Here is a 9,021-nt window from a genome sequence, read left to right on the forward strand (position 1 = left end):
GCCCATCTTTAAAGGAAGTTTCGAAGAGGACCCACACAAATATCTTAAGGATTTTCATATGGTTTGTGATTCCATGAGGCCTCACGGCATCTCGGAAGAATAACTAAACTTATGAGCCTTTCCTTTTCCCATTACGGATGTAGCAAAGAGATGACTTTACTACTTAAAACCGGGTTCCATAACCACTTGGGATAGTCTAAAAAAGAAATTCTTAGAGAAAAATTTCCCCGCCTCTAAAGCAAATAATATTAGGAAAGAAATTTATGGGATAAGACAAGCCTTTGGAGAATCCCTCTCGGAATACTGGGAAAGATTCAAAGAGCTTTGTGCTAGCTTTCCTCACCATCATATTTCCGAGCCTTCTTTAATTCAATATTTTTACGTCGGTCTTTTGTCTTCCGACATGAATACGGTAGATGCGACGGCGGGAGGAGCTCTAGCCGACAAGCCCCCACCGAAGCATGGGAGCTCATTTCAAGAATGGCGGAATATTCTCAAAGCTTTGGGAATAGAGCATCGGAGCTTGACAATTCTCTAACAAAAGAGGTAAGCGAATTAAAATCACAAATGTTCAATATGACTACTCTTCTTACTTCTTTTGTACAAGGTACTCCTCTTAAAGTAACCAAGTGTGGAGTTTGTTGCTTGGTTGGTCATCCAAATGACAAATGTCCTGAGGTGATCGAGGATGTAAATATTGTTCGAAAATATGACCCCCATGGTAATACATACAATTTGGGATGGAGAGACAACCCAAACTTAAGATGGGGGAATGACAACCAAAAGCATACACAAGCACCACCCACCTCTTCAAACCAAGGTACGAATCTTGAAGATATTATCAAAGCTTTGATAACTAAAACTCTTTCTTTTCAACAAGAGATGAAACAACAAATGACTCAACTTACTACTGCAATAAGCAAGATGGATGTGAAAGGCAAACTTCCGGCTCAACCGGACCATGCTAATGTAAGTGCCATTTCACTAAGGAGTGGTAAGATTCTTGATACCTCCACCACCAAAGAGAAAAAGGTAACTTCCAAACCCTTACCTTTTAATAGTAAGAATGAGTCCAAGGAAGAAAAGGTTGAAACAAACCCTTCACCATCTAATTCTAAAAATGATAAATCTCCTCTTAATGATTTTACTCTTTACATACCTAAACCTCATTTTCCCTCTAGGTTGGCTCCAAAAAATAAAGAAACACCCAAGGAGGAAGAACTCTTGGAGATGTTTAGAAAGGTGCAAATCAACTTGCCCTTTCTCGATGCAATCCAACAAGTTTCGAGATATGCAAAGTTTCTAAAGGAGTTGTGTACCAAAAAGAGAAAAACAAAAGAAAGAGCAATGGTAAGTCAAAATGTTTCGGCTCTTCTAAAGAGTAATATTTCGAAAAAATGCAATGACCCCGGTATGTTTTCTCTACCTTGTGTAATAGGAAATAGGCTAATTTCTCATGCAATGCTTGACTTAGGAGCATCCATAAATGTCATGCCATACAACGTCTTTAAAGATATAGAACTCAATAATTTTCAAAAAACTAGTGTATGCATACAACTAGCGGATAGATCTTTTATTTCACCATTAGCAATAGTTGAAGATGTCCTTGTGAAAATTGACAAACTAATTTTTCCGGCAGATTTTTACATGTTAGAAATGAATGAAGCATGCCTAAAACCATCTCACTCTATTTTATTAGGAAGACCTTTTCTTAAAACTACAAAAGCCATTATAAATGTTGATAAAGGTTCCTTGAGTGTAGAGTTTGATGGAGACATTGTCACATTTAATATTTTTAAATCCATGAGATATCCGGATGAATGCTTGTCTTTATGTTCAATAGAATTGCATGACGGAGTTGATGAATTGTCTATACATGATGAATTTTTTGAACAAGAAATGGATGAAAATAGAGAATTGTTAGAACCCAATGTTGACTATGCTTTAGAAAAAAATAATTGTGATAATCTTTTCTTTTCTCCACAGAAACTAGGGATTGAGCTCAAAACTCTCCCACCACACTTGAAATACATATTCTTAGGAAAAAAGAATACATTTCCCGTAATCATCTCAAGGGAACTAAACCAAAAATAAGATGAAAGACTTATCGAAGTCTTGAAGAAGAAAAAGCAAGCCATTGGTTGGACTCTTGACGACATCAAGGGCATATCTCCCACTTTTTGCATGCACCGTATTATCTTGGAGGAGCGAGCAAAAGATAAAATCCAACCACAAAGAAGGCTTAACCCAACATTGAAGGAAGTTGTCATGAAAGAGGTACTAAAGCTAAAAGATGCCAGAATTATCTACCATGTCCTGGATAGTACATGGGTAAGTCCAATTCATGTGGTCCCAAAAAAGACTAGGATAACCATTGTAAAGAACGAAAAAGGTGAGATGGTTCCGATGCGAATGCAAAATGGTTGGAGAATCTGCATCTATTACTGGAAACTCAATGAGGTAACAAAAAAGGATCATTTCCCCTTACATTTTCTTGATCAAATGATAAAACGCTTAGCGGGTAGATCATATTTTTGTTTCTTAGATGAATTTTCTGGTTTTTATCAAATTCCTATAGCATGTGAAGACCAAAAGAAAACAACTTTTACTTGTGATTATGGAACTTATGCATTTAGGCGTATGCCATTTGGTCTTTTTAATGCACCGGGCACATTCCAACGTTGCATGATGAGCATATTTTTCGACTTTATTGAAAAATGTATTGAAGTTTTCATGGATGATTTTACAGTTTATGGTAATAGTTTTGATGCATGTTTAGCTAGTCTAGAATTAATTCTAAATAGATACATAGAAACTAACCTTGTCTTGAATTATGAAAAGTGTCATTTCATGGTGTCTCATGGTATAGTTTTAGGACACTTAGTGTCTTCAAAAGAAATAGAGGTAGATAAAGAAAAAATTGACATTATGCAAAAATTTTCATATCCAACATGTTTAAAAGATGTTAGATCCTTCCTTAGCAGTGCCGGCTTTTATAGATGATTTATAAAAGATTTTTCCAAAATTGCTTTGCCTCTAACTAATCTCTTGCAAAAAGATGTACCATTTCTGATTGATGACAATTGTAAGAAGGCATTTGATGATCTCAAACAAAGGTTGGTCTCTACCCCTATCCTTCAATCTCTTAATTGGAATTTACCTTTCGTAATAATGTGTGATGCAAGCAACTTAGCATTAGGAGCTATTTTAGGACAAAGGATAGATAAAAAATTGCATGTTATATACTATGCATCTAGGACCCTTAACCAAGCACAATCTAACTACACCACAACTGAAAAAGAATTTCTTGCTATCGTTTTTGCTTTAGATAAGTTTAAAAGCTACATTATTGGCTCCCCAGTAATTGTTTACACTGATCGTGCAGCAGTTAGGTACCTTGTATCAAAAAAAGAATAAAAACCAAGGCTTGTTCGATGGGTTTTACTTTTGCAAGAATTCAACCTAACCATCAAGGATAGAAAAGATGCCAACAATTCTGTAGCCGACCATCTTAGTCGAATTGTACAAAAGCAAGAAAGTATGCCAATTCGAGAAGACTTCCCTGATGAACATCTCTTTCAAACAAATCTTCAAGCACCATGGTACGCCGATATTGTAAACTACTTAGTCACGGGTAACTTTCCTTCATACTTTTCTTTTTCACAAAAAGCCAAATTACACAGTGATGCTAAAAACTACTTTTGGGAACCACCATGTCTTTGGAAATATTGTTCTGACCAAATCATTAGGAAATGTGTTCCCGAGCATGAATATGAATCAATTTTATCATTTTATCATGATCATGCATGCGGAGGTCACTTTAGTCTTAAAAGAACGACTCAAAAAATTTTAGATAGTGGATTCTTTTGGAAAACATTATTTGCAGATTCTTTTTCATTTTGTAAATCATGTGCAAATTGTCAAAGAACCGGATCTCTATCTAGGAGAAATGAAATGCCCTTTCACCCCGTTATTATTTGTGAAGTTTTTGATATTTGGGGCATGGATTTTATGGGTCCCTTTCCTTCTTCTTTTGGATATCTTTACATTTTATTAGCCGTTGATTATGTATCAAAGTGGGTTGAAGCAATCTCCACTAGGACTAATGATTCTCCGTTGTCTCAAGATTTCTAGTTTCTAACATATTTTCTAGATTTGGCATCCCAAGGGCAATCATTAGCGATCAAGGAACACACTTTTGCAATCGGACCGTTGAAGCCTTGATGAGAAAATATGGTGTTTAACACCGTATTTCCACACCATATCATCCTCAAACGAACGGACGAGTCGAAACTTCTAATCGAGTGATAAAAAATATCCAAGAGAAAACTGTCAACACAAAAAGGAAGGATTGGAGCCTCCGCCTCAACGATGCACTTTGGGCATACCGAACGGCCTATAAAACTCCAATTGGCACATCTCCGTTCAAGCTTGTGTACGATAAGCCTTGTCATCTCCCTGTAGAAATAGAACATAAAGCATATTGGGCAATTAGACAATGCAATTTATCTCTCTTAAAAGCCGGTGAGAAAAGATTCCTAGATTTGCTAGAATTTGAGATTAGAACCATATGAAAATTCTAGGATTTACAAAGAAAAGACTAAACTTTTGCATGATAAAAAAATCCTAAGAAAAGAATTTGAAATAGGATAAAAAGTTCTTTTATAAAATTCTTCTATTAAACTCATGCCCGGAAAATTAAAATCTAAATGGCTTAGTCCTTTTGTTGTGATTGATTTCTCTACTTTTGGTGTAGTTTCCATAAAAAGTCTTGACAGAGGAAAAATTTTCAAAGTGAATGGGCATAGACTGAAAATATTCCATGAAGGGTAATCCGTACAACAATGTTCTATAGAAACACTTTCTCTCCCCCTCTACACATAAAGCCAAAGCACGATCGAGCAACCGACCTTAAAAAATTTTACGCTTCCTGGAAGCAGTTAGGTGTCAAGATTTTATCGCTTTCCGTCTTTACTTTTCTTTAATTTCCATCTTTTTAGTTTTTCCTAGATTAGTTTTGCATTGAATAAAATTGAGAGAAATCCCCTTTTTTAATATGTAGGACAATTTCACTTGAAGAAATCAAAGAATCATAAAAGGAAGCAACCACTTCGCTTTGAAGCAAGCTTTAAAATCAAAGTCCTCAAATCCAGGGGAGTTTTCTGTTCCTTGGTATTTTCATACACTTTTTACGTAAATATGCTTTGAGGACAAAGCAAAGTTTTTAAGTTGGGGGTGGGTACTAGTTAAACTAGGTTGCTAATTTTTTTTCTTCTTTTAAGCATTTACATGACTTGGGTAGATTAAAATTGATCAAAAATTTTTTTGAGTATTATTCTGAATGCATGAATGAAATGAATGTTATTTGCTTGAATGAATGCTTGCAAAAGAAAATGCATGGATGTTAACTTTTTTGCAAAGTTTCTTATGATGATTGCCTATGATACACCTCTCTTAGCAATTTTTGTTTTGATTTTAAATAGGATAAAGAACCATTTATAAAATTGAGGTTAATTTTTAAACTTTTCATCTCTTTGACTCATGAATTAGAAAAAAAAACCCCTTTGAAGAGCCATGACGAACCTAGAAGTCTTTAGAAAATGATAGAATGCTTAAAAATTCGCTTGTTATCACCTCGAAAGAACGGTCAATCATAGAACCTAATAGATTAAATCCAAGATTGGAGTTAGCCAAGTCGGAGCTAAGCAAAAAGCTTGCTACCAAAAATAGAATCCAAAAAAAAATCCCAAAAAAAAAAGAGTACGATTAAGTCGAACGTTAAGATTTTTTCCGTGATCAGATAGGATTACCGTTAGTGAGGTACGAATCCCTACAGAAAAAGCCTATCCTTTGCCTTAGTAAAACCTGTACAATTCTATCTTAGAATTTTTTAGCTAGTTTCAATGTTTTGACCGAGGGCTGAGTTTAAGGAGGGATCCTTCCCGCTTCAAAGTAGAGGGAAAACAAGCCTAGGGCATTTTTTAATTCTTTCAAAGCATGTCTAGTGAGTCGAAATAGCAAAAATTATATGTTTTATCTATTTCAATAAATGAAATTTATTAAAAATCAACCTCAAATTGACTACTTACTCTCTTGAATATTCAATTGATAATAAAAAATTACTTTGTTGAATTGTTAAGGCATGAGTAACATCCTTTGCATATTTCTTTAAAAACATCCTCAAAATTTTTGCATGATTGTTTGAGTTTAATTCTTGCAAAATAATGTGTGAATCCCTTGCATGATGAATGACTGAATGTTAGCACATTTTTAATTCTCTTGCCCGGGACGAACAAGTCTTAAGTTGGAGGTATTTTGTTAGGGCTATTTTAGACCTAACATTATTAGACTAATTTTTCCTAACCTTTATCCATTTACTCACTAAAATATCATTTTTATACAGAATATGAAACTTCACCCCGATACAAGTCCAACGCCACTGAAATCACTTAAATCGGAGTTAGAACGAAGAAGAACGGTAAAAAACAAGTTCAAGGGCAAAATCAGGAAATTCGAAAAGATCGGACGAACTAGATCGCACCACGTGGCATCACCAAATCACGCCATGCGTCCACCTCAAAGTCGCGTGTTCGAACCCCAGACCCGCCCCTATTTTTCCTTTCATTTTTTACACAACCCAGAAACCCGATCCGGCAATCGAATCCACAAACCAGTTCGCGACCCGAACCTAGTTCGCCACGTGTCGAGCCCTCGTCTGCGCGCACTTCTCCCCTGTTGTGAGTTTGAATCTCAACAGCCACGTTTCCTTTTTTATTTTTTCTCTTCAATTGGGCCAATCCAAGACCCGACCCAAGCCCATTCGTGACCCAGTTCATCATCTTCCCCAAAATTAACTGCAAAATGGCAGTTTTTAACCTAGTTTCATTTTTTTCTCCCATTTTCTCTTCTATAAAATCCCTCATATTTTTTTTAGAAGAAGAGAAGAAATTCGAATGTAAAAAAAAATCCTCTTTTTCATTCAAATCTTGTAGCAAAATCCTTGAAACTTTATCAATAAAAGAATACTTTTGTCAAAGAAATGGATTCTTTCCTTAACAACTCTTCAAGAATTTCATCAATCTTCATGGGCTAAGGTAATGTTTTGAGACTTTTTCTCGAGTTAAATTACCTTGTTTTCTTTGAGAATTAAATTCTTTTCTATATATTTTCAATTTTTTATTTGATTGTTTGTTTCCCTTTGCAATTTCTTTTGAAATTTCAATAAAACAAATAAGTTTTTCCCATCAATTTTCATTGAAATTTCTTTACAAACTCTTAAAGTGCTGAACTTAAATTTTGATATGCAATGGTTTGTTATGATGAATTAATAGTTGAGATTGTTTTAATTTTGTACTAATTGATTCTTCCATAACAAGTTTGAAGTGGGCATTAATTTTGCTAAGGGTAGTAGCTATCCCATCCTTAGAAAATCTTGAATATGATGAATTTTGCCTAAATTTGAACATGCTTTGGTTGCTGAGATTGATCATGATTTAATAGAGATTTGGTTACTTTCTTTTTGTAAAAATTCCATTCTTGCATATTCAAGAAAATATTAATTGATATTCTTTCTTTTTCAATGATAAGAAACATGGTAATTGCCCAAGAAAAAGTCTCTCTACTAAACTTGAAAGAAAAACTTTACTTGAATTACTTTTCACTAATCATCCCTTAATGCTTGTTCTTTACTATAGTTCAAGAATTACTTCCACAAACCCCCCCCCTTTTTGTGATTCTAATTTTCTTTTAGATCTTGAAGCTACTAATCGACCTTGTTTGTAAATTTTGAAGTTTTGAATCCTAAGTGCTCTCTAGGGTTCGACACCCTTCTTCCCTATACTACTCTCAATTTCCACATAGGTAAGAAGGGTTAAAAAGATAACTTTGAAAGGTAATTGAGGTAATCCCTAACCCTCATATTTCATCTAGTCTTTCTCTATTCTTGTATTATTTTATTTTAGACTAGGAATAAATTCTTGTTTTACATACTTACATCCATAACATCCCATCATTTTGATAACGACTTGCCTCAAAAAAAATTTCATCATTTTAATAGGCATGCAGCCAAGAAGGAATACCAGTGGCCAAGAGATGGGCTATGCGGCCAAGAGGGCAATTCGACAATATTCATGATCCACAATCCTAATATCTCAATCAATATTCATGGAGTTTCTTTAGTTGACAAATAAGTCAAATGTGATGTGGGGATTTAAAAGTTTGAGAGAAAAATGGTTAAAGAATGATTTCAAATTAAACAAGCAAAAATAAAAATATGTTGTGATAACTAGAGCACAATCTATCTAACTAAGAATCATTAGTTTCACAACATAATAAAATATATAGATATTAAGTATCACTTCATTAGAGAAGAAATTGAGATAAGAGAAATCGAAGTTTTCAAAATCCATACCTCGGACAATGCTTGAACATGCTGACCAAGTCGTTAGAGAAACAAATTCATATGATGCCTTGATGTAATCGAATTTGAACTACTTGACAAATATACCAAAGTAACAATTTGCATGTTGCTTGTAAAGGTGGATGATGAAAAGAAATAAAAACAAAATACCTATTTTCTGATGTAACCATCAGGCTCATGGTTGAAGCATATCCTTTAAATTTCTACATACAAAAAAAGTCAGGAGTGAAGTTGAGAGAGATTTATTTTGTAAAATTCTTCACATATTGAAAATCAATAAAGAAGATAAACCTAGTCGAACCATTTCACCTCTATGTTCTTTCTTCTTTCTCTAACATTTATTCTTTTCATCTTCTTCTACTTATTAATCGTTCTACATTCAAAAGCTTCTATCCATTCTCTTATGTACAACTGAAAGAGAAAGATAGAAGTTCCTCTTCTTTGAATGCCTGAAACAAGAGAGAAAATTTCTTTACAATTCTGAGATTTGCATGACTGTCAGGTGGAGAGTAACTCAAGTTAAGTCCTTTGAATTCCAAGATAGAGCACACCTGTGTGATAAATAGAAAATTTGCATGGAAGAATCTCTTATACAAGAAGAT

General features: G+C 34.3%; 1 pseudogene; it reads left to right on the forward strand.

Moving 5' to 3' along the window:
* Positions 1-480: 480 nt before the first annotated feature.
* LOC127150003 (uncharacterized) lies at positions 481-4,833 on the forward strand (annotated as a pseudogene).
* Positions 4,834-9,021: the final 4,188 nt, after the last annotated feature.

Source organism: Cucumis melo, chromosome 6 (genome assembly GCF_025177605.1).
Source record: "Cucumis melo cultivar AY chromosome 6, USDA_Cmelo_AY_1.0, whole genome shotgun sequence".
Classification (NCBI taxonomy): Eukaryota; Viridiplantae; Streptophyta; class Magnoliopsida; order Cucurbitales; family Cucurbitaceae; genus Cucumis; species Cucumis melo.